This window comes from Procambarus clarkii, chromosome 29 (genome assembly GCF_040958095.1).
Source record: "Procambarus clarkii isolate CNS0578487 chromosome 29, FALCON_Pclarkii_2.0, whole genome shotgun sequence".
In the NCBI taxonomy this organism is placed as follows: Eukaryota; Metazoa; Arthropoda; class Malacostraca; order Decapoda; family Cambaridae; genus Procambarus; species Procambarus clarkii.
Genome location: NC_091178.1, coordinates 13,780,133 through 13,807,885, shown reverse-complemented (window position 1 = coordinate 13,807,885; position 27,753 = coordinate 13,780,133). Strand labels below are relative to the sequence as shown.

Here is a 27,753-nt window from a genome sequence, read left to right as displayed (position 1 = left end):
TGCTGCAAATCTATATATATAAGTCATATATGATTTCGTTGTTGTAGATTGATTTTGCCTCCACCTCCTCGTGCAGGTCATCTCCACGTGTTCACTCACCCGACGTCATCCCACGTGTTCACTCACCCGACGTCATCCCACGTGTTCACAACACGTAGTGTAGTGAACCCCCCTGTTCACAGCAACCGGGTCAAGTTAGCGGCCACTGTCACAACACCATCTTCCTTTGCGTCCGTCCTCAGACCGCTCCTGGACCGCCTGTTAAGATGGTATCATTGTTTTCATTATCCTGGACCGTCAAACCAGAGTCGCTAGGGAGGTCCCCCTCTACAACCACGTGTGAGCAACATCTGTCGCCTCTGAGATCCTTCTCCTCTCGCTCCACAGGGCCTTCCCCTCTCTCTGCAAATTAACATTTCTCTCTACACACTTGGCTCTCTGTTCAAGTACCTACGACAACACGTGGCACTTCTTGTGCCCTCGGCTCCTCTTGAAGCACCTGCGTGTCACAAGAGCAGAGTGACACCTAGACGACAGCGAGTGCAGACAATGATATCCTACGGAGGGAATAGTGTGGCCGGAGCAGGTGGGGAGAAGAGTTCCCCTCTACTCCTCCTACCCACACACACACACACACACACACACACACACACACACACACACACACACACACACACCCACACACACACACACACACACACACACACACACACACACACACACACACACACACACACACGTGTGTGGAATGTATTGCCTGCACATTCCAGGCGTGCCAGCCACAGTATTAGCAATTGTAGTGTGGGTGGAGGCGGCGGGGGAGAATTTTGGAATTGGTTGGGGGAGAGGGATGATTTGTGGCAGGGAGGTAGGGGAAAAGGAGGAGGAGGGGGGGGGGGGATTATATGGGGGTTATACATCCTCTCCAACTCCCCCCCCAGTGGGGCTAATTTTGTCCAGCTGCCAGGCTCGCCTGATTTGATAAGTGACGAAACTTTGTATCTCTGCCGCCTCTAAATATTGTAAAATATAAGTTGTCCTGGTTGTCTAATTTCTGGACACAATCACTTGGTGAATCTCTGGAGACCTCGGTTATTTTGTGGTTATTTTATATATATATATATATATAATATATATATATATATATATATATATATATATATATATATATATATATATATATATATATATATATATATATATATATATGCAGAATAACCACATATGAAAAATAGAAAATGCTTAACGCGTTTTCGGCTAATTCGCCTTCATCAGAGCAAAGTAGAATGATTCTACTTTGCTCTGATGAAGGCGAATTAGCCGAAAACGCGTTAAGCATTTTCTATTTTTCATATGTGGTTATTCTGCATACTTGGATCAGTGTTTTTGTGATCATTGTTGCATATATATATATATATATATATATATATATATATATATATATATATATATATATATATATATATATATATATTTGAGATGGGGCTCTCGCTGATACTGTACACTCTAATACTCTAATAAGAGAGAGAGAGAGAGAGAGAGAGAGAGAGAGAGAGAGAGAGAGAGAGAGAGAGAGAGAGAGAGAGAGAGAAAACATGAAAGTCACATCAACGACCTACTCACTGTATCACGTTAAAGGAGATTTAGGACCTTTAAAACACTCTCCAGAATATCTGATTAATATAACCCAGAATATCTGATTAATAAAGAATTTAAAACTAACATTCCAGGTAAAACTACCATTGTTATCATTATAAATTAGAATATAGACGACAGAAAGCTCTCTCTTGCCTCTCTGTCGTACACTTTTGAAATGAAAACAAAATAAGAAAATCATTTTGTGAAACACTGCCGTAAATGAAATATAAAGGAGGATAATTGGAGCTTTGGAGATTAAGTAACTTGTTATTTCTTCCCTACAGCTGTCTAAGGAGGTAATTATTATGTTGTTGTTACGACACTTAGTAGCATCTGTCACTACGCCTACCATCTGTCATGGCAATTGCACCTGTCACCGTACCTAGCCCCTGGCACCGTACCTAGCCCCTGGCACCGTACCTAGCCCCTGTCACCGTAGCTAGCCCCCCGTCACCGTACCTAGCCCCTGTCACCGTATCTAGCCCCTGTCACCGTACCTAGCCCCCCCGTCACCGTACCTAGCCCCTGTCACCGTATCTAGCCCCCCGTCACCGTACCTAGCCCCTGTCAACGTACCTAACCCCTGTCACCGTACCTAGCCCCTGTCACCGTACCTAGCTCCCCCGTCACCGTACCTAGCCCCTGTCACCGTATCTAGCCCCCCCGTCACCGTCACCTAGCCCCTGTCAACGTACCTAGCCCCTGTGACCGTACCTAGCCCCAGTCACCACACCTAGCCCCAGTCACCGTACCTAACCCCTGTCACCGTACCTAGCCCTCTGTCACCACACCTGGCCCCAGTCACCGTACCTAGCCCCTGTCACCGTACCTAGCCCCTGTCACCGTACCTAGCCCCCCTGTCACAATTGGTAAGTCACTCCTATGATATATTTCATCGTCTGAATTGAGCTATTTCTCGTTTTCTGTTGTGGAAAGTGGTTGGTGAACTACTGATTGTAGTCTCTTGCACGCGTTGTATCGTGCAGGTAGAAGAGACTAGTTAGCCTCTTGCATGGGTTGTATCGTGCAAGTTGAAGAGACTAGTTAGCCTCTTGCATGGGTTGTATCGTGCAGGTAGAAGAGACTAGTTAGCCTCTTGCATGGGTTGTATCGTGCAAGTTGAAGAGACTAGTTAGCCTCTTGCATGGGTTGTATCGTGCAAGTTGAAGAGACTAGTTAGCCTCTTGCATGGGTTGCATCTGTTTTTTTAATGCATGTAACTCATTGCTTATACTGGTATTGAGTTAAACGTTTCTCTAAGGGGGTACCTGATCAACCGGGCTGTGATTGATACATCAGAGAGCGACGAGCAGCGGCACCTTATAGTCAACCAGGAGGCCTGGTCAGAGACCGGGTGATGGGGATATTGATCCTCGGGACTAGCTTATGATAGCCTCATGTTTGGTCTCATCCATGTTCAATCATACTCCCACAAGTCAAAAAAATCTTCATTATAAACGGGAAAGACACATAAAAATTTTTTTATCCACCGGGCTATGTTCGGTGTACCTGCGTCTGGCGTACCTGCGTCTGGCGTACCTGCGTCTGGCGTACCTGCGTCTGACGTACCTGCGTCTGACGTACCTGCGTCTGACGTACCTGCGTCCGGCGTACCTGCGTCTGACGTACCTGCGTCTGACGTACCTGCGTCCGGCGTACCTGCGTCCGGCGTACCTGCGTCTGGCGTACCTGCGTGTGGCATACCTGCGTCTGGCGTACCTGCGTCCGGCGTACCTGCGTCTGACGTACCTGCGTCTGGGGTACCTGCGTCCGGCGTACCTGCGTCTGACGTACCTGCGTCCGGCGTACCTGCGTCCGGCGTACCTGCGTCCGGCGTACCTGCGTACGACTTCAACTGTGTAGGTTATAAAAGAGCCTATTTTCCTGGCTTTGGGGTGGCACACACTCGTTCTTTTGTGGGGGGCCTTTGGTGGCGGAGTCCTCAGTGTTACCAGCGCCTATGAGCGAGAAAAAAAAGCCCCACAATATCATAATCTCTCCGTCCACTTAATAAAGGCATGTTGTAATAATTCTGCAAATGTCTATTGGACTTTTCTACAACCTGCCGGGTAATAATGGTTGTAATACAGAGGTGAATAATACCTAAATACACACACACACACACACATATATACACATACACACACTGGTTCGTTTTAGTGCCGGGATCCTGGGAATGGCAGCTGGACTTGGCAACTCTGTAAGGTGAGATGGTGGCACCGGAATCCTTTGATGAGATTATTTAAGGAATAGAAAGAGAGGGTCCAGTCTATTGGCAGATGATGACTTGGTACTGAGGAGTATTACTTGATCCCTTTGTGGTACTCCCTGCATCCTCTCTCCCCCTCCCCCACCACCCCCACTCCCCGACCCGGCTACCCCCATCCCACACCCCCACCCGGCTCCACCCCTATCCGACACTCCCCATTCTGCTACCCTCCCCCTTCCTTTGGCCCTTCTGGTGGCACTCACTGGTTTTGTGTTGAGATTGTGTGTGTGTGTGTGTGTGTGTGTGTGTGTGTGTGTGTGTGTGTGTGTGTGTGTGTGTGTGTGTGTGTGTGTGTGTGTTGACTCCAGTAAAACATACACGTTAAGTTGTGTTGTGGTCGGAACGGGTACGTGACACAGCCTGGACAAGCGTCGACACTCTGCCCACACGTCCAGTGCACTCTCTTTCCTGTTCACCCTTGTGTCTCACTCTGGTTCCCTGGTGTTCCTGTCCCTCTCTCTCCCATTTTCCGTCATTCTTTATTCCCATTATTCGTCTCCTCCCTCACTCCCTTCCCCTCCCATCAAGCTTATTCGCGTTTCCCTTCATCCCAATATTGCCTTTGGCGTCCTTACTTCTTCTTTCATCTGTTCTCTTCCTCACCCCCCCCCCATCATATAGCACCTTTCCCTTCCCTTCCCTTCCTGTCCCTCCTTCCTTCGAACCCCTCCCTCGCCCCCTTCTTCTCCCCCCCCTTCTTTCTCTCTCCCCCTCCCCAACCATCCAACACTCCCCCCTCCCTTCCCTACTCCAGGGCACATTATGTATTGATCATTTCTTAATAATACCGATGAATACCATTTTGGCGCTCGGGGTGGCGAGAGGCGCCTTTCAGCGAGCGAGGACGAATGTTAATACCCATTGAAAAATGGGTCTTTTACAGCATAATTCCATTTTAAAATTCGACAAAAAAAGATTCACCTTTCGCATTGTCAAATTTGAATTATATTTTTGGGTGTCATCACGCCAAGGAGCTCAGGACTTTGGGCCTTTCTGAGCTCCTTCTGGAGGGTCGAATGCCCTTTGGAGCGGCAGGTTCGAGATTTTCTTCACAAGGTATTTCGAATGGGCGCGAGAGAGAGAGAGAGAGCAGGACAAGGGCCGAAATTTTCGCTGAAATATGCCCAAAAAGATATTTTTGTACCCCCGACCTTCCGTAAGGCTGTGCGGAGATCAGTAGTGCGACACATGTGCAGATAGACGTAATATATATATATATATATATATATATATATATATATATATATATATATATATATATATATATATATATATATATATATATATATATATATATATATAAATCCCCAACGTATAAATAAAGAGGTACTATAAATTATAGCGGCTGTCAAACCTACTCATTTTTTATGCGTGGTCGGTTAAGTTAGGTTCGGGTTTTTGAGTTACCTTATTTTCTGTCCGTAGTGGCACCTGTAGAGAACGGTCTGGCTTCACAACTCGGTATAAAGCCGCTGTGAAAGTCTTGGGTAAACTCCAAGAGGTTCTTGGAAACACAGGGTTCGTCTTCCTTGAAACATCATGACGTCTCCTAAGACCAGACAAACTGGTCGGGGACGCCCCTGTGTACAGCCACACACAAGCCCGTTATATAATTTTTTCAGGTACTCGTTGTGGTTAAAATATTAAACTGATTTTGCAACATGGCGAAGTGCTAGGAGCTTGCTCCACCTTTGCCGCGGATCGGCCCGGTATTACAGTGCCTCTGGGATCGGTCCACTCCCTTCCTTCAACGAGGAGGCCTAGTCGACGTCCGGGCCGCAGGGTCGCTAAGCCCCGAAATCATCTCAAGATAACTTCCCGGTGTTATCACGCAGAAAAGAATTCATCCTAAGCCACACTAAAAAAAATCTGGTTCACCTCTTATGCATATATCTATCCGTATTTTAATAATTTAACGTACCATATAGCCTTGAAAAATGTGACTTCAATTTGCATTTGGATTTTGACACATATGACTTTTATTGGTGGATAAATAATTTTTTATTTAATAACTCGACACAGAAACATAACGACATTCTTTTTGACTTTCTGGAGAGTTATAATTTACTCTCTTAAGCAAGAAAGTAATAAGTGCTATCAAGTTATTATAGTTTATGATTAAGTGCTCTCTACTTTGAAGCCGTTTTCTCTACCGCTGCTACCGGCGTCGGTCGTGTTAAAACGACAATGTTAATATTGTTGACAATGACGACATTGTCAAGAAAGGGAATTTCATATGTGGTGACGAAACGACGTCTAGAGTTAAGTGATTGAACGAAATGGTCTCGAGGACGGTACAAAACGGTCGTGTACGTTCAAGACGGTACACCAAGGACGTGTACGTTAATTATTTGAACCCAAAATATTATTTTTTGCATTTTCGTGCACTGGGGGAAAGCAGGTGTGTGTGTGTGTGTGTGTTTGTTTGTTTTGCGTGCGTGCGTGCGTGCGTGCGTTTGCTGTTCGGAAATGGCTAATTATGTTTTATAAACCAATAGTTATTTATGAAATTATAATGGGAAAGTGAAAAAAAAATCATTTGAACTGGGCGAATCATTATATTAATATCTCATTATAAGGTGTAATATATTCATGGGAAATTATATTTCTAATCTTGGTGACCATTGTTGGTTCCACACCACACCATCCCACCCTGCAGAGGGGAGAGGAGAAGAGGGGGAGGGGCTGAACAGGTGAGAGGAAGGATTTCCGGTGTAGGGAAGGTGTGAAAGAGGTTAGAGGGAGAGGAAGAGAAAAGGAGGCACAGGGAAGGAGGATAAATAGACAGTAGATGAAGAAATTTTGAGGTAAAGACGGTCAGGTATGTATACAAACAGACAGACAGACTGATATCCAGACTGACAAGCAAGCAGACAGCTGGACAGGGCTGAATACCTGTATATATTTATCTCTGCTTCTCTCTTTTCTGCACCTGATTTTCTCCTTCTCTCTTAAAATGAATCTTAAAAGTTCTAGCTGAGTTCAAGAATCTAATTCAAGTTTTACGGTGAGTGACCTCACTTGACGTCACATAAAGAAATCCCTCTTAATGGCGCTGTTTAACTCTTCTGACACCGACCACTAACTGGCACCGCCTCCTCTTGTTTAAGAAACCGATCAAGTGAGCAAATTAGTTAAGTACTAAGAAGAAAATAAACATTTACAGTTACTTTCAGGTTTATACATTTGATAATCTTAACTAAATCCGTGTCATAGTCTTACTTAATCCCCGTCATAATCTTATTAATCCCTGTCATAATCTTACTGAATCGATGTCATATTCGTACTAAATCCCTGTCATAATGTTATTAAATCCCTAACACATTCTTAGTAAATCTCTGATATATTTTTAACAAATCCCTGTCATAATCTTAATCCCTGACGTAATCTTACATAAATCCTTTACATAATCTTACTCAGCCCCTAATATAATAATAAATCCCTGTCATAAACTTACTTGATACCTATTATAGTCTAACAACAGCGGTTTCCGAAGGAGGAACAACAGAAGAATCGCAAGTAATGAAAATAAGACAAGTCGAGGACTACTCCACAGGTGTGACGGAGTCCTCAATTTTGCTCATCTTGATGACTAAACCACACGTCAGAAGACGAAGAAACAACGACGTTTCCCTCCGTCTTGGAATCAAGCTGTGTGTTAGGACTTAGTACATGTTATTCATCTTCTCTGTGGCTTACTCAACCTTAGATACAAATACAAGGATGAATGTACCACGAAGGTCACAGGGACCTAACTTCTAAAGAACCAGAAGCTCCAAATATCCCAGATCTCGGAATCAGCTTGCAGTGTGCTGATTAAATACAGGTCTTAATTGAACGGGGGATTTGGGGGACTCGCCTTTGTGTGTTCCCCTTTCCTGTCCTTCCTCGTGGTCACTCTGTCGGGGTATAGTCTTGACCCAAGGGCCCACAGAGTTTCGAAACAATATCACACACACACACAGACGCTCGTAGAGACCAGGTCTAACGTTGGTGGATTTATACTCACACACAGACACATGTAGTACATATGACTAAAAAATAGGCAGGGGGTGGGAGTGTCAGAATATTAGACATCCGACGGTTAGAAAGACGGGTCCAAACGCTAACAGCTAAATTCTTCAGACACAAATGATAAATTCAAAGAGTAACTAGACACACACACCCACACACACACACACACACACACACACACACACACACACACACACACACACACACACACACACACACACACACACACCCACACACACACACACACCCACACACACACACACACACACACATACACACACACACAAACCGTACCCCAGGGAGATGGGAATGCTACTGTGGAGGGGACCACCACAACCCAGATCTCATTTGCTGAAATGCTTAAAAAGAGCCCTGAAGCTAGGTCTGCGGTTAAGGAAGTTGCCATGGAAGTGGCTTCCTCTCAGGAAGCAGCTAGATGTACTAGCCGGCTGATAGAGAGAAATAGAGCAGTAGTAGTAGCAGGCATTGAAGAACAAACAGGGACCAGACCAAAGGAGCGGAGAGACAAGGACAAAAACATGATTAAAGAGATCCTTAAAGAGGTAAGGATGGAGGGAGCTGAGCGAAATGTTGAAAAGGTTTTCAGGCTTGGAAAGTACAACAAGGACAGAGACCGAATGATAAAGGTGGTTTTCATGAGCGAAATCGCGAAAGAGGAACTGCTAGCAAGGAAGTGTTGTCTAAAAGGTGTAGAGAAGTTCAAGAAAATATTCCTGCAGAGGGATATGACAAGGGAAGAGAGAATACGGACAGCAGACGCGAGGAAGGAGCGCAGGGAGAGAGAAGGAAATCAGAGTACCACAACCCAGAACCCTACAATCCCAGAGGGAAGTGGAGAACCCTCCTCAAACAGTGCAACAGCCACAGGGATTGGGGCACCACCCCCAAATTCTACCCAACAGACACCCAACCTGCCCCATCCCCTGTCAGCCCCCCACTAAGTACCCACCTAGGGCACCCTCCCCCCACCCACCCCCCTCCCCCCACTCACCCCCCTTCTCCCCCTCACCCCTCTCCCCAGGACCTCCCTTCTCCCCCATCCCCCATGCCCTCCCTTCTCCCACATGCCTTCCCGTCTCTCCCACCCCCATGCCCTCCCTTCTCCCCCTCCCCCCTAAGCCCCCCACTCTCCCCCACCCCACCTAAGTCTTCCCCTCTCCCCCACTCCCCTAAACCCTCCCCTCTTCCTCACCCACCTCAGCCCTCCCTTTTCCCCCACGCCCCCCAAGCCCTCCACCCTTTTCTCTCCCCCCAAGCCCCCCCATCTCCCCTATCCCCCACAGCCTCTCCTCCCCCCATGCTTCCCCAACCCTCCCTCTCTTACCTACCCCCTGTACCCTCCCCCTCTTATCCACCCCCTGTACCCTCCCCCTCTTATCCACCCCCTGTACCCTCCCCCTCTTATCCACCCCCTGTACCCTCCCCCTCTCCCCCACCACCCCAAGCCCTCCCTCCTCCACCAATCCCCCCGTGCCAGGTCCCCCCAGCTCCCACTCACCCCAGATCCCAAAGGTCCCCCCCAGAAAAGAAGCAGAAGAGAGTCAGTTTCAGGGTGATGTACTCGAACATAGATGGGATCACAAGCAAGACAAGTGAACTAAGGGAAAGAGCACAAGAAGTTAACCCAGATGTAATCGGACTCACTGAAACAAAACTCTCTGGAATCATAACGAATGCCGTGTTTCCCCAGGAGTATACAGTAATAAGGAAAGAGAGGGAAGGTAGAGGAGGAGGCGGAGTGGCCCTACTCATGAGAAGGGAATGGAGTTTTAAGGAGATGGCCATCCCGGGCTGTGAGGAGTTCAGAGACTACATAGCAGGCACCATAACAATGGGAGGACCAAGAATAGTAGTAGCAGTAATATACAACCCTCCACCAAATGACAGGAGACCCAGTCAAGAGTATGAAAACAACAACAAGGCAGTTAACACTATAATTGAGAGGGCAGCCTCTGCTGCCTGTAGAAATAGATCCCACCTGCTCATCATGGGCGACTTCAATCACGGAAAGATTGACTGGGAGAACAAGGAACCGCATGGAGGCGAGGATACGTGGAGAGCCAAACTATTGGAGGTGGTGACAAGCAACTTTTTAACGCAGCATGTCGGAGAACCCACAAGGATGAGAGGCAATGACGAACCAGCGAGACTCGACCTAGTCTTCACTCTGAACGACTCCGACATAAGAGAAATCGGTTTTGAGGACCCAGTAGGAATGAGCGACCACAGTGTACTGGTGTTTGAGTACTTGATTGAAGAAGGGTTATTGAACTCGAGGAGAGATACCGAAACCAAAAGGTTAGCATACCGAAAGGGAAACTATGAGGGGATAAGAAAATTCCTAACAGATATAGCATGGGAAACAGAGCTCAGGGGAAAGACGGCCCAAGATATGATGGATTACATCACGCAGAAGTGCAAGGACGCAGCAAACAAGTTTGTCCCAGTCCAAAAGGAAAACAGAGAAATGAAGATGAGAAACCCATGGTTTAATCAAAGATGTAGGCTAGCTAAGCAGCAAAGTAAAAGGGCATGGAGAAACTATAGGAATAACAGGACACTGGAGAGCAGAGAAAGATACCAGAATGCCAGGAATGAATATGTCAGGATGAGAAGAGAGGCAGAAAGACAATACGAAAATGACATCGCAAGCAAGGCAAAGACTCAGCCTAAATTGTTGCATAGCCACATTAGGAGAAAAACAACAGTAAAGGAACAGGTTATGAGATTAAGGATAGGGGCGGAAGGATTCACTACAAATGACAAGGAAGTGTGTGAGGAATTGAATAAGAAATTCCAGGAGGTCTTCACCTTAGAACAAGGAGAAATTCCAGAGGTAAGTGAGGGAATAGCTAACCAGGAACCACTGGAAGAGTTTGAGATTACCAGTGGGGAAGTAAGGAAGTGTTTACTAGAGTTGGACGTGACGAAGGCTATAGGCCCAGATGGAATCTCCCCTTGGGTTCTAAAGGAAGGAGCAAGAGAACTGAGCCTACCACTCTCCATAGTGTATAACAAATCACTGGCAACAGGGGAACTGCCAGATACTTGGAAAGCAGCTAACGTAGTCCCGATATACAAGAAAGGGGATAGACAGGAGGCACTGAACTACAGGCCAGTGTCCCTAACCTGCATACCATGCAAGCTGATGGAGAAGATTGTGCGAAAAAAACTAGTGGAGCATCTGGAGCGAAGGAACTTTGTAACACAGCATCAACATGGGTTCAGGGATGGCAGGTCCTGCCTCACAGGGTTACTTGAATTCTACGACCAGGCAACAAAAATAAGGCAAGAAAGAGAAGGGTGGGCAGACTGCATATTTTTGGATTGTCAGAAAGCCTTTGATACAGTGCCACACAAGAGGCTAGTGCGAAAGTTGGAGATGCAGGCTGGAGTGAGAGGGAAGGTACTCCGGTGGATAGAGGAATACCTAAGCAACAGGAGACAACGAGTCTGTGTGAGGGGTGAGGTCTCAGATTGGCGAGACGTCACAAGTGGAGTCCCGCAGGGGTCAGTCCTTGGACCTATACTGTTTCTGGTATATGTAAATGATCTCCCAGAGGGTATAGATTCGTTCCTCTCAATGTTTGCCGACGATGCAAAAATTATGAGGAGGATTGAAACAGAGGATGATAGTAGGAGGCTACAAGATGACCTGGATAGACTGAGTGAATGGTCCAACAAATGGCTGTTGAAGTTCAACCCGAGTAAATGCAAAGTAATGAAACTAGGCAGTGGAAACAGGAGGCCAGGCACAGGATACAGAATAGGAGATGAAGTACTTAATGAAACAGACAGAGAGAAAGATCTAGGAGTTGATATCACACCAAACCTGTCTCCTGAAGCCCACATAAAGAGAATAACGTCTGCGGCATATGCGAGGCTGGCTAACATCAGAACGGCGTTCAGGAACCTGTGTAAGGAATCATTCAGAATCTTGTACACCACATATGTAAGACCAATCCTGGAGTATGCGGCCCCAGCATGGAGCCCGTACCTTGTCAAGCACAAGACGAAGCTGGAAAAAGTCCAAAGGTATGCTACTAGACTAGTCCCAGAACTAAGAGGCATGAGTTATGAGGAAAGGCTGCGGGAAATGCACCTCACGACACTGGAAGACAGAAGAGTAAGGGGGGACATGATCACAACCTACAAAATCCTCAGGGGAATCGACCGGGTAAACAAGGACGAACTTTTCAACACTGGTGGGACGCGAACAAGGGGACACAGGTGGAAGCTGAGTACCCAAATGAGCCACAGAGACGTTAGAAAGAACTTTTTCAGTGTCAGAGTAGTTAGCAAATGGAATGCATTAGGAAGTGATGTGGTGGAGGCTGACTCCATTCACAGTTTCAAATGTAGATATGATAGAGCCCAATAGGCTCAGGAATCTGTACACCAGTTGATTGACGGTTGAGAGGCGGGACCAAAGAGCCAGAGCTCAACCCCCGCAAGCACAATTAGGTGAGTACACACACACACACACACACACACACACACACACACACACACACACACACACACGAGCCGTTGTGGCTCCCGGTATTCCGATTTCTAATGGCTGGTATTCTCGGGGTCTTTGAGGGTGGACAGAAGCATTGTTGACAGTACTGTGGAGGGTGGCGCGATGCATTGTGGTCCGGACGCTTACCCCATTGTAACATATGGTGGCCCTGGAAGGGACCCCAGGAATTTGTGGAAAGGCTATTAAGGTTACACTTTTAAGAGAAGATTCGGTGGTATTTCAAGGAGGAAGAGCGACAATAACTTTTTTTTTTTAATTAAATTGGAAAAGAGCACTTAAGAGAGTAAAGCATTATTTATAGGGTTAGTCTGGGTTAGATAATGCCAATTAAATGGTTGAGGGGGCAGGTAATGGGGAGAAAAAAGTGACACTTAAGGACGGGTGATGATACATAAAGGGAAAATGGGACGTTTGAGTAGGAAGAGAATCAATTTAAGGGACCCATTAGGGAGGGGTGTATATTCTTAGTGGTCGTCTGGTAAGATGCTGCAAGTAGTAGAGAACGATATGAAATGTGCCAAAGGAAATCACGAACAGAAATAAAAAGAATTCCCAAACAGTTATAAAACCAGCAACGCACAGTTTAAAAAATAAAAAATAAAAAACAGAGCCCATTAAATCGTATTGAACTTCCCTCAAAGAACTTTCTAATACCACTAACTTTGTCATGTTCTTAGTACCGCAGCTATCACAACTCTTTCCACCACAACTACCTCTAACTAACCACCACCACCACCTCTTAACTACCCACCACCACCACTACCACCTCTCACTACACCCTTCACCCCCCACCCCCTCACGCCACCACCTCTCACCACCACTACCACCTCTCACTACACCCTACACCCCCCCCCCCTCGTGCCACCACCTCTCACCACCACTACCACCTCTCACTACACCCTACACCCCCCCCCCTCGTGCCACCACCTCTCACCACCACTACCACCTCTCACTACCCCACATACACAACACCAACACTACGCTCTCGACCCAAGGAAGATATCAGCACTGGTGTTCAGGCTGGTGCATCAGGCCCAATAACTTCACCCTGGCGGGGGACGCAGTCAACAGAGGAGCGTATAGGAAGAGCGGGAAAAGTAAGAGTCGGAAAAGAAAGGAAAATGAAAGGAAAAAAGAAAGCTGAGAGTACTCGTACACACACTGGCGTAAGAATGGGGTCTTTGTCCCCTGTTTCTCCTGCTTTGTGGAGCCATATTGAATGAAAACAGCTTTTAATCCTTACAGAAAAAACAAAGGCCTCTCGCGCGCTTTTTCACGGTGAATGGGCTTACTTCTTTCACTTATTGAGTGAAGAAAAATGCTCTCAAAAACGAATCCTGAATGAGACATTGTGTTGCTTTGAAGAAACGCGCGGGGTTATTCAGGGTATCGTTTAGGAGGGGGTGCCATTGTGAGGTGATAGATGCCCGGGTATATACCCTTAATGAGCCGGGTGGTGGTAGTGGTGGTAGTTGTGGTGGTGGTAGTGGTGGTAGTTGTGGTGGTGGTAGTTGTGGTGGTGGTGGTGGGTGGTGTTAGAAGACCTTCTACCATCACTACTTATTACTAGTGGTAATAAGTAGTGATGTGTGTTAGTTAGTGGTGGTGGTAGTTGTAGTGGTGGTGTTAGTTGTGGTGGTGGTAGTTGTAGTGTTGGTGTTAGTTGTGGTGGTGGTGGTGAGTGGTGGTAGAAGACCTAACTAGTACCATCACTACTTATTACTAGTGGTAATAAGTAGTGATGTGTGTTAGTTGGTGGTGGTAATGATGGTTGTGGTGGTGGTTATTGTCGTGGTTGCAGTGGTGCTTAGCTATTGGTGATTACAGAGAAGTGAGGTCTAGCTCTTTAAGCCCCCCCCCCCCCTACTAAACCTTGTTGAACCTGTTGGGCTATAATTTAAATGTCCTGATATTTGAATTCACTCTCGAATGTGAGCTTAAAATTATGGATGGAGGTGGCTTCCACAACCTCTTTCGGTGCATTCCTCTTGTTGATCATTCATTTAGGATACGAATATTTTCTTATGTTTATCCAATTCTTTTCAGTTTCCAGCTTCCACGTCTTGCCCTACGTTCTCTCAAGTTATAGAGGCTGTTCCCCTCAGTATCTTGTATGCTGTGATCACATCCCTCCTGCTTCTGTTCTCTAATATGGTTGTTATATTTACTTCCATTAAACCTCTCCTCGTAGCTTAACCCTCTTAGTTCTGGCACCAGTCTAGTTACAAATTTTATCACTTTTTGTTTTTGTTTTTCTAAGGGTATGGATTCCAAGCCGGTCTCGCATATTCCAAAAGTAGTCTCAACATTTACAGTCTCCGTGGTGTAGTGGTAAAACACTCGCCTGGCGTTCCGCGAGCGCTATGTCATGGGTTCGTATCCTGGCCGGGGAGGATTTACTGGGCGCAAATCCTTAACTGAAGCCTCTGTTTAACTCAACAGTAAAATGGGTACTTGGTTGTAACAACGATTCTTCGCGGCAGGGGATCGTATTCCAGGGACCTGCCCGAAACGCTACGCGTACTAGTGGCTGTACAAGAATGTAACAACTCTTGTATATATCTCAAAAAAAAAAAAAACTGTACTGTGTAAAATGTCTTGAAAGATCATCTATAAAGGTTTTTAAGTTCGGTTTAATGTCTCCCCTCACTCCTCTGGAATCTCCATTGTGTGCGCTGTATCCAGTGGCCACAATATCCAAACAGCAAGAACAATTCCCCACCGAATCAATCAGCGTTGACTCGAAGTTAATAACATCGCTTCAACGTCGAACCAACGTCACTCTGCGACATTGTACCCACTGGGTATAATCCCTCGCCTTTCTCTACTGGTAGCTGTGCCTGACTCCCTCAGGTCCACTGTGTACCCGCACACAATACCAGAGTGGCCGCCAGCTCCTAAGGGCATCTCGCACTGAATCCTCTTTGACATGAGCCTCGTTCATGGTGGAACTGGTGACTGATGCCTGTTTTGTTGTTCTCGGGAGTAGTGAGGCGGTGTTCGTGGTAGTGTTTGAGGGGGATAGGAAAAGCTATGTATTTTGGTTTTGTTCATAAATTGATTGTTTTTTTAAGATTTGAATGTACAGGTACACGCATTGTCATGAGTATGTATACAGCAATATTTATATAAATATATATATATATATATATATATATATATATATATATATATATATATATATATATATATATATATATATATATATATATATATATATATATGCATATATATATATATATATATATATATATATATATATATATATATATATATATATATATATATATATATATATATATATATATATATATATATATTATTAAATATGACCGAAAAAGTAAGATTAATAATTCTAACACGAATTTTCTCAATCTTTCGTACATTTCGCTTCACTGTTGGAGGTAAATCTAAAATCAATTCTCCAAAATTCATTTTTATTTCTAGTCTGACGCGACACGAGCGCGTTTCGTAAAACTTATTACATTTTCAAAGACTTTAGTTCACAAATACACAACTGAATAGAACTTACGCATCTCCGATTTTATATCTACATTTGAGTGAGGTGGAAGGGGTGATGTGGCATTAACACAAGACAGAACAAAATGTGGTATTATTAGGGTATTAATTTCATCAACACAAGACAGAACAAGAGTATTAATAGGGTATTAATTTCATCAACACAAGACAGAACACGAAACAATGGATATTGAATAGAAGTGTTTGTAGAAAGCCTATTGGTCCATATTTCTTGATGCTTCTATATTGGAGCGGAGTCTTGAGGTGGGTAGAATATAGTTGTGCAATAATTGGCTGTTGATTGCTGGTGTTGACTTCTTGATGTGTAGTGCCTCGCAAACGTCAAGCCGCCTGCTATCTCTGTATCTATCGATGATTTCTGTGTTGTTTACTAGGATTTCTCTGGCGATGGTTTGGTAGTGGGAAGAGAATCTCTTCCCAACACAAGGATTTCTCTGGCGATGGTTTGGTTGTGGGAAGAGAATCTCTTCCCACAACCAAACCATCGCCAGAGAAATCCTAGTAAACAACACAGAAATCATCGATAGATACAGCGATAGCAGGCGGCTTGACGTTTGCGAGGCACTACACATCAAGAAGTCAACACCAGCAATCAACAGCCAATTATTGCACAACTATATTCTACCCACCTCAAGACTCCGCTCCAATATAGAAGCATCAAGAAATATGGACCAATAGGCTTTCTACAAACACTTCTATTCAATATCCATTGTTTCGTGTTCTGTCTTGTGTTGATGAAATTAATACCCTATTAATAATCTTCTTCTGTCTTGTGTTGATGAAATTAATACCCTATTAATACCACATTTTGTTCTGTCTTGTGTTAATGCCACATCACCCCTTCCACCTCACTCAAATGTAGATATAAAATCGGAGATGCGTAAGTTCTATTCAGTTGTGTATTTGTGAACTAAAGTCTTTGAAAATTTAATAAGTTTTACGAAACGCGCTCGTGTCGCGTCAGACTAGAAATAAAAATGAATTTTGGAGAATTGATTTTTGATTTACCTCCAACAGTGAAGCGAAATGTACGAAAGATTGAGAAAATTCGTGTTAGAATTATTAATCTTACTTTTTCGGTCATATTTAATAATATATGTCTACAGGAAAGACTGCTACCAAAATATACTAATATATATATATATATATATATATATATATATATATATATATATATATATATATATATATATATATATATATATATATATATATATATATATATATGTCGTACCTAGTAGCCAGAACTCACTTTTCAGCCTACAATGCAAGGCCCAATTTGCCTAATAAGCCAAGTTTTCATGAATTTATATATTTTCTCTAATTTTTTTCTTATGCAATGATAAAGCAACCTATTTCATTATGTAAGAGGTCAATTTTTTTTTATTGGAGTTAAAATTAACGTAGATATATGACCGAACCTAACCAACCCTACCTAACCTAACCTAACCTATCTTTATAGGTTAGGTTAGGTTAGGTAGCCGAAAAAGTTAGGTTAGGTTAGGTTAGGTAGGTTAGGTAGTCGAAAAGCAATTAATTCATGAAAACTTGGCTTATTAGGCAAATCGGGCCTTGCATAATAGGCTCATAAGTGAGTTCTGGCTACTAGGTACGACATATATATATATATATATATATATATATATATATATATATATATATATATATATATATATATATATATATATATATATATATATATATATATACATATATATACATACAAGAGTTCTTACATTCTTGTACATATACATACATGACATATGGTCATGTATGTTCTTGCATTCATTACATTACGTTCTTACATTCTTGTACATATACGTACATGACACATAGTTATGTATGTATACTAATATGTACGTACACAGTCATGGATGTACACTACAGTAGACATACTTTCCAAACACATACAGTGGCATCTGCTCATGCAGATTACTAAACATAAATGTATAAGAATTTTGGCGCTCTGCTAACTACCCTAAAGTGTTAAACTATTTAATACGCGTTACCACAAAAGTATCTAACCTATTATTTGTGGTACTAAACTTGTCGTTACTTTATAATACTTTTTTTTTTAGTAACGTTGGAGTACCTTGTAATAAGCAAATTCACAAGGGCCGTGATGAGGGTTCGAACTACGCTCGGGATGTTCCTAGATGCGTCTTAGTCAATTGTCTAAGTGATAACATGATATATCACGATATCTTGTGAAACAGAGATAACTGCTTGTTGCCTGCTTGATGCTTGCCTGCTCTCTGCCTGCTGCTTGCTTGATGCCTGCTTGCTGCCTGCCTGCCTGCTGCCTGCCTACCTGCCTGCCTGCCTGCCTGCCTGCCTGCCTGCCTGCCTGCCTGCCTGCCTGCCTACCTACCAGCCAGCCTGCCAGCCAGCCTGTCTGCCAGCCAGCCAGCCAGCCAACCAGACAGCCAGCTTGCTTTCTGTCTCAAGTAAATCGATCAGCAGTAGTGGGCAAGGTTATAAGAAAATGGAGAGTCGCATCGTGGTAAAGGGAAAACTGTTGTATTCATACCAGGTGAGAGTTTTTGTAGTAGACAAGTAACGCGACATTCACTCTCTCTCACTCGTTCCCAAGGTAGACCTGTATAGGTTTATCGCCCCCGCTGCCGGGTGTAAAAATGCCCGCAATAAAACTGTCACGTCGTCAGCACCAATATACAAAGTGGGAGATCTGCGCACCCTTCAACAAATGTTTTCTGGAGCGTCCGGTGTGAATGGCCATGTACCCACTTCGGTCGATTTACAATGCACATAAGAATCGCTGGCAGCCAGTAACTCGTCCCTCTCAACCACGCCGAAAACAGCGGAATTCAATGTAATCAAATGTAATCAGCGCCAATATATATAACGATAACCATCGCCTTTCATCAAATAGAAAATTGTCGAAGAGGCGGTGAGTGGTATGCTCTAGGACAAGCAGTGAGGGCGGCACATTCGCCCCTGCGTCCCTTGTCCCATGGGCTCGGAATCGAGTGCCTCGACTTGGGGGTCATTTTTCACGTGTAATCAGTGAAGAGCCCGGAGTGAGAGAAGTCTTGTAGAGATGCCGTATGTAAATTCCACCCACCTGATTACCATAAGCGAGCCCGGTGTCCTGCCTTTCCGGTCCGGTCCTGCAGACTGCCTGGCGAACACCGCGCGCTCCAGGGGGGGCAGGGGTGCCTTGTTAACCCCTTCACGGGAAACACAAACTAAAATGGGTAGTTGGGAGAGCAAAATAGGGAGAGCGGGGGAAAAAACAGAAAATAGAAAAAGTGTTGTGTAAAGAGAGAGAATAATAATTTACATAGTCGATGATCCGCCCCTCCATCCCCACCCAACCCCATCCTATCCTCTCCCACCCATCCACCCCATCCATGCTGGGATGTGTCTCTTCCTCTCCTGGGGTGCGCCCATGTTTGGCTATGCGCAATGAGGCCTGCGCGCCTACCTCCTCCTTCCCTTCCCTCCCTCTCCTCTTACCTCACACTCGCTCCCTCATGAATTTTACGTAATTTATGAGTTATTTCTATTGTGGCTTGTGAAATGGTCGAGTCTTGTGTCGCTAGTGAACGAGTGAACGTGTGGGCAGCCAATATCCCCCTCCCTCACCCCCCCCCCAGTTCCCTAGGTAATTATAAATGGAAATTAGAGTCGTTCAGTCCTTACCTTTTTTCCTTAATATTTTTTAGTTTGTTTGATTGTGGTGATTGAGATTTAGAAGGCAGACAAGTGGGAGGAGAGCGGCGGCGCAGATGAGCATTAGCATCTAAGTATCTACATTTGGGTTGTTTATATGAGGCGAGTTGCCGTTTGTTAAGCCTTTCATCTGGGATTAGGAAGTGATGCTCTCTCTCTCTCTCTCTCTCTCTCTCTCTCTCTCTCTCTCTCTCTCTCTCTCTCTCTCTCTCTCTCTCTCTCTCTCTCTCTCTCTCTCTCTCTCTCTCTCATGACACGACTCTCTTGTAAGCGTTAAAAATAAATAAATTCTCTCAAGTGTGTCGTCACAGGTGTTGGAGGCTGCGAGGGATGAGGGCCTCACGAGGTGTAAACACAGCAAGTGCTCTCCCTCCTTCTCTCTCTCTCTCTCTCATCTACACTTTATCTCACACGCTTCTTCCTTGCCTCATTTTTGTTTATCTTTCCCTCTCCGCTGTATCCTTCATTCCTTGTTTCATATTATAATGCCTTTCTCTCGCTTTCTCTCTCTCTCTCTCTCTCTCTCTCTCTCTCTCTCTCTCTCTCTCTCTCTCTCTCTCTCTCTCTCTCTCTCTCTCTCTCTCTCTCTCTCTCTCTCTCTCTCTCACGTCATTACTCTATTGAAACTGTTAGTTTAGAGCTGTTGTGTTACCGTCTGTTCGCTCGAAGACTCAAATGATCGCTGATGGAGTGTGTATATATATATATATACCGGCTCCCTCCTGGAGTTAATGAATGTTCATCTTATACCCTTCTCCTCCTCCTCTTCCTCCCTCTCCCCGTCCCACTCCCCTTCCCCATTTTCCCAAACATCCCTTTTCCTTCCCTCCCCCCAACCCCAACCCTCCAGTATCCCGTAGTTGACATCGAACTCGAACCAGCTCCCCACCGAGTGATCACAGATGACCCTTCCGGCCTTGCCGCCGCCTCCGGGAAGGGACATCCGATCGTCGGGAATCAACACGTGAACAAATGGGAGCGGACGCGGGGTCAAACAAGGAGATGTTTTGAGGCGCCGCTATTGATGAGTACACATGTTGTACCGGGTCAGGTTGCTTGAGGTTAGCAGGGTTGGCAGGGAATGGGGTGGAGTGGGAGGGTAATGGAAAGTGAGAGTGTCAAGAGGTGACATAGTTGGGGGTTGCTGTGTGGATAGTAAGGGAGGGGGGGTTAGAGTGATAGAGTGAGGGGGGCTAGGAAGATCACGAAGGAAGGGAATTGGGTGATGGAAATAGAGAGGAAAGGGGGGGGGGAAGCTGTGATTGGACGGGCACCGCTGGAGTGTTGGCAAGGGTGCGGTACAAGAAGGGTGCGGTACAAGAAGAGTGCGGTACAAGAAGGGTGCGGTACAAGAAGGGTGCGGTACAATAAGGGCGCGGTACAAGAAGGGTGCGGTACAAGAAGGGTGCGGTACAAGAAGGGTGCGGTACAAGAAGGGTGCGGTACAAGAAGGGTGCGGTACAATAAGGGCGCGGTACAAGAAGGGTGCGGTACAAGAAGGGTGCGGTACAATAAGGGCGCGGTACAAGAAGGGTGCGGTACAAGAAGGGTGCGGTACAATAAGGGCGCGGTACAAGAAGGGTGCGGTACAAGAAGGGTGCGGTACAATAAGGGCGCGGTACAAGAAGGGTGCGGTACAAGAAGGGTGCGGTACAATAAGGGCGCGGTACAAGAAGGGTGCGGTACAAGAAGGGTGCGGTACAATAAGGGCGCGGTACAAGAAGGGTGCGGTACAAGAAGGGTGCGGTACAAGAAGGGCGCGGTACAAGAAGGGTGCGGTACAAGAAGGGTGCGGTACAAGAAGGGTGCAGTACAAGAAGGTTGCGGTACAAGAAGGGTGCGGTACAAGAAGGGTGCGGTACAAGAAGGGTGCGGTACAAGAAGGGTGCAGTACAAGAAGGGTGCAGTACAAGAAGGGTGCGGTACAAGAAGGGTGCAGTACAAGAAGGGTGCGGTACAAGAAGGGTGCAGTACAATAAGGGCGCGGTACAATAAGGGCGCGGTACAAGAAGGGTGCGGTACAATAAGGGCGCGGTACAATAAGGGCGCGGTACAATAAGGGTGCGGTACAATAAGGGCGCGGTACAATAAGGGCGCGGTACAATAAGGGCGCGGTACAATAAGGGTGCGGTACAATAAGGGCGCGGTACAATAAGGGCGCGGTACAATAAGGGCGCGGTACAATAAGGGCGCGGTACAATAAGGGTGCGGTACAATAAGGGCGCGGAACAATAAGGGCGCGGTACAATAAGGACGCGGTACAATAAGGGTGCGGTACAATAAGGGCGCGGTACAATAAGGGCGCGGTACAATAAGGGCGCGGTACAATAAGGGTGCGGTACAAGAAGGGTGCGGTACAAGAAGGGCGCGGTACAAGAAGGGTGCGGTACAAGAAGGGTGCGGTACAAGAAGGGTGCAGTACAAGAAGGTTGCGGTACAAGAAGGGTGCGGTACAAGAAGGGTGCGGTACAAGAAGGGTGCGGTACAAGAAGGGTGCAGTACAAGAAGGGTGCAGTACAAGAAGGGTGCGGTACAAGAAGGGTGCAGTACAAGAAGGGTGCGGTACAAGAAGGGTGCGGTACAAGAAGGGTGCGGTACAAGAAGGGTGCAGTACAAGAAGGGTGCAGTACAAGAAGGGTGCGGTACAAGAAGGGTGCGGTACAAGAAGGGTGCGGTACAAGAAGGGTGCGGTACAAGAAGGGTGCGGTACAAGAAGGGTGCGGTACAAGAAGGGTGCGGTACAAGAAGGGTGCAGTACAAGAAGGGTGCAGTACAAGAAGGGTGCGGTACAAGAAGGGTGCAGTACAAGAAGGGTGCAGTACAAGAAGGGTGCGGTACAAGAAGGGTGCAGTACAAGAAGGGTGCGGTACAAGAAGGGTGCGGTACAAGAAGGGTGCGGTACAAGAAGGGTGCGGTACAAGAAGGGTGCGGTACAAGAAGGGTGCGGTACAAGAAGGGTGCGGTACAAGAAGGGTGCGGTACAAGAAGGGTGCAGTACAAGAAGGGTGCGGTACAAGAAGGGTGCAGTACAATAAGGGCGCGGTACAATAAGGGCGCGGTACAAGAAGGGTGCGGTACAATAAGGGCGCGGTACAATAAGGGCGCGGTACAATAAGGGTGCGGTACAATAAGGGCGCGGTACAATAAGGGCGCGGTACAATAAGGGCGCGGTACAATAAGGGTGCGGTACAATAAGGGCGCGGTACAATAAGGGCGCGGTACAATAAGGGCGCGGTACAATAAGGGCGCGGTACAATAAGGGTGCGGTACAATAAGGGCGCGGTACAATAAGGGCGCGGTACAATAAGGACGCGGTACAATAAGGGTGCGGTACAATAAGGGCGCGGTACAATAAGGGCGCGGTACAATAAGGGCGCGGTACAATAAGGGTGCGGTACAATAAGGGCGCGGTACAATAAGGGCGCGGTACAATAAGGGCGCGGTACAATAAGGGCGCGGTACAATAAGGGTGCGGTACAATAAGGGCGCGGTACAATAAGGGCGCGGTACAATAAGGGCGCGGTACAATAAGGGTGCGGTACAATAAGGGCGCGGTACAATAAGGGCGCGGTACAATAAGGGCGCGGTACAATAAGGGCGCGGTACAATAAGGGTGCGGTACAAGAAGGGTGCGGTACAATAAGGGCGCGGTACAAGAAGGGTGCGGTACAAGAAGGGTGCGGTACAAGAAGGGTGCGGTACAATAAGGGTGCGGTACAAGAAGGGTGCGGTACAATAAGGGCGCGGTACAATAAGGGTGCGGTACAATAAGGGCGCGGTACAATAAGGGCGCGGTACAATAAGGGCGCGGTACAATAAGGGCGCGGTACAATAAGGGCGCGGTACAAGAAGGGCGCGGTACAAGAAGGGTGCGGTACAAGAAGGGTGCGGTACAATAAGGGTGCGGTACAATAAGGGCGCGGTACAATAAGGGCGCGGTACAATAAGGGCGCGGTACAAGAAGGGCGCGGTACAAGAAGGGTGCGGTACAAGAAGGGTGCGGTACAATAAGGGTGCGGTACAATAAGGGCGCGGTACAATAAGGGCGCGGTACAATAAGGGCGCGGTACAATAAGGGCGCGGTACAATAAGGGCGCGGTACAATAAGGGTGCGGTACAATAAGGGCGCGGTACAAGAAGGGTGCGGTACAATAAGGGTGCGGTACAATAAGGGCGCGGTACAATAAGGGCGCGGTACAATAAGGGCGCGGTACAAGAAGGGTGCGGTACAAGAAGGGTGCGGTACAATAAGGGCGCGGTACAATAAGGGCGCGGTACAATAAGGGCGCGGTACAATAAGGGCGCGGTACAATAAGGGTGCGGTACAATAAGGGCGCGGTACAATAAGGGTGCGGTACAATAAGGGCGCGGTACAATAAGGGCGCGGTACAATCAGTAGAGAACAAGAGTGACAGGGAAACAAACCCAGTGATTAAAGTTTTACTATCGCCACAGCTATCTTCGTCACAGTGAGAGGAGAGACCACAGAGTGACCTACCTTGAGGTTACCTTGAGGTGTTTCTGGGGCTTATCGTCCCCGCGGCCCGGTCGTCGACCAGGCCTTCACGGAAGGCCTGATGTGGCCCCGTGGCGTCCCACGAGGATCACTACCGGGGCCGCTCTTATTCCTAATGTATGTGAATGACCTTCCAGTGTCAGGAGAGTAGTAGCACTAAGAACCGAAGTAGTGGAGAATAACTCTATTCACAGCCATAAATGAATATATTCAACGTAATATAACACATTCCAATAGGATCTGGAACCTATACACCAATAGATTAAATAAGGTTGAGAGGCAGAACCCGGGAGCTGTTGCTCATCCCTTTCAGAAAAACATCAACATGAGTACAACTACACAAGTACCTTCAGGGTGATGAGAGAGGAGAGTCTTGACTTTCATTTGAACAGCGGGACGCCTGATTCTCACATTGTTCTGGGGGGAGAGATCACTCCCCTTCCCCTGTCACGGGAGGGAGAGCACTCCCCCCTGTCACGGGAGAGAGAGCACTCCCCCTTGTCACGGGAGAGAGCACTCTCCCCCCCCCTGTCACAGGAGAAAGCACTCTCCCCCCTCCCTGTCACAGGGGAGAGCTTTCTCTCCCCCCAAAAGTGTCACAGGAGAAAGCACTCTCCCCCCTCCCTGTCACAGGGGAGAGCTTCCTCTTCCCCCACTGTCACAGGAGAGAGCACTCACCCCCTGTCACAGGAGAGAGCACTCCCCCCCCCCCCCTGTCACAGGAGAGAGCACTCCCCCCCCCCTCCCCCCTGTCACAGGAAAGGCTAGAGCCGGCAGAATACTCCAGCTTGACATGTTTGTTGTGTTGGGTTGGCAATACTGAAGTAGCCAGAAGGAGGGGGGGGGGCAGGACCGAATAAATGTTGATAAATGATGCAGTTATTAATAAGAGAGAAGATAGAGAATAATAGAAAAGAGAGAAAGAATAACATAGATGACAGAGAACAAAGTTATTTCGACATCGAGACAGAGAGCTCGGGCAGCTAAACCTGGTTCAGTAAGGAGGAAAAAATTATATATATATATAATATCTGAACAAGAAACAAAAAATAAACACAAGTTAAATAATGTTTAATGTTCGCCATTTTTAGTTTGTGCAAATCATCACTCGTCAGCCCCTACTCTGGTCCACGCACTCACGCACTCAGAGATATGTATCCACATACACCCTTGAAAAAATATATATATATATATTATAAGAAAATATCCAGTGAATCTATTTAGGTAAACTTTTTCATATTGGTAAACAAACAATCCACAATAGCGAATAAAGAGAGAGAGAGAGAGAGAGAGAGAGAGAGAGAGAGAGAGAGAGAGAGAGAGAGAGAGAGAGAGAGAGAGAGAGAGACAGACAGACAGACAGAGACAGAGACATGTTGATGCGTATTCCCCCCAAGAGGAGACAGCACCAACTGGTCGGGAGAGTCTCCAAGAGAACGGAATGTGGATCTCTATCAAGGGGAACCTTGAGTAATATTGATGACGAAGTGGAGGCGCTCAGAGATAGTGGAGGTGGTGATATGCAGTGGAGTGCCTGGGGGCATTATTGTCCTCACGAGAGTTTGGGAAGGCATCGAGTGTTCCATTAGTGGTTCAGATGCCAGGCACCAAGAACTCGAGTTCGATACCGGGAGACGTAGAGACAGGTTGCTGATAAGTGCACGTGAGAACTCTTACGCAAGCACGCACAAACTCACTCACTCACTCACTCACTCTATCTCTCTCTCTCTCTCTCTCTCTCTCACTCTCTCTCTCTCTCTCTCTCTCTCTCTCTCTCTCTCTCTCTCTCTCTCTCTCTCTCTCTCTCTCTCTCTCTCTCTCTCTCTCTCTCTCTCTAAGAGAGAGCATGAATCAGCATGAATCCTTTTTCACCTCCTCACAAGATATCTTACAGAATTTCTGTATAAATATTATTTCAGTTCTGTCATGTAACTCATCAATTCTCAGCCATCGTTACTATCGCGACTCACCATCGAGACAACTAAATTTGGTTTTAATGGTCAGATAATTATGACCTGGAGAAAATTGGTATTGTGAAAACAAAACTTCCATGTGGTTTTCTACCTTGAGTTGTTATTCGTTCTTAACTTGCAGTGAGGACAACATTTGGATTCTTCAGATGCTGTACACAGCTAGATTATGTAGTTAGTTGAGTAAGGAGCTGTATAGGTAAGGGGACATATTTAAGATTTTAAATGTGTGAATGCAACATTGAACTAGAAACAATGGATATAAAATGGATAAGTTTAGATTTAGGTAAAAACGGGGGCTCGATCTGGATTGCTTGAAGTGCAGGTTAGACGGATACATAATCTGTTCTAAGATGAAAGAACTTAATTTAATCACTAACCTGTTTCGAACACAAGAAACCCTGAGATAGGTCTTCCCTTCATATCTGATCTCTGAAATCTCTTTAATGCCCTTCGTCTTGTTGATTTAATCCTGTTCACGCCACTCTTCCTTGTTCCACTGCTGGTGGTGTTAATCCCATTTTCTGTTCCTCTTGTTCTCTCACATACTTTGGTGAAACTGATCATACTCTTAATGACATACTTTAAAAGACACAAATAAGTGTTAAGTCTTCAGACATAAACAAACCTGTCTTTGGTCATGTTAGGGAATCATGCTGGTCTTCTAAGCAGGCGATGAGTCACAATAACGTGGCTGAAGTATGTTGACCAGACCACACTCTAGAAGGTGAAGGGACGACGACGTTTCGGTCCGTCCTGGACCATTCTCAAGTCGATTGTCTTGAGAATCGACTTGAGAATGGTCCAGGACGGACCGAAACGTCGTCGTCCCTTCACCTTCTAGTGTGTGGTCTGGTCAACATTGGTCTTCTAAAATAATCGTTCTTGTTTCTACTCTTCACAGACGCCTTCGTGTCAAAGGGGCTCTCATACGCAACACGCCTCCTGCAAAATTAATTACTATGATGTTAAGATTAAGAAGCAGTTGCAAGAAAGCACAAAAATAAGGTTTATGCAACCAGGGTCAAGGAACGCAACTAGAGTTATAGATGTAGCTTGTGTAAGAGAGATATCTAGAGCAAGAGTGCCACTAGAGCCACTCGTGCTAGGGTGCTACTTGAGCAAGAGTGCCACTAGTGTAAGGGTGCCACTAGTGCAAGGGTGCCACTAGTGCAAGGGTGCCACTAGATCAAGGGTGCCACTTGAGCAAGGAATACAAGATGTGTCTCTGACTTTAGTTGCAACTAGAGTAAGGAAAGCAGCTTGAGTAAGGTCCTCGATTAAAGAACGACTAATATAGAAAACACGTTCTAGAGAAGGCACACCAATACGGCTGGGAACTTTAATTAAAAAGAAACACGACTAGACCTAGTAACATTGCCAGAGTAAGGAGCACATCTAGACCAAGAAGATATACCAGAGTAAGGAACATTGCCAGAGCACGTAGCATTACCAGAGTAAGGAACACCGCCGGCGTGCGGAACAAGGTATAGGGAACAGAGATGGGCCCTAACCACCTTAAGACGTGATTGAGAGAGACATTAGACATGCTATCGTTTGCTCG

General features: G+C 46.1%; 1 pseudogene; it reads left to right on the top strand.

The window, feature by feature from the left end:
- The first annotated feature begins 5,516 nt into the window (after positions 1 to 5,516).
- On the top strand, positions 5,517 to 5,650 carry LOC138369824 (U2 spliceosomal RNA; annotated as a pseudogene).
- Positions 5,651 to 27,753: the final 22,103 nt, after the last annotated feature.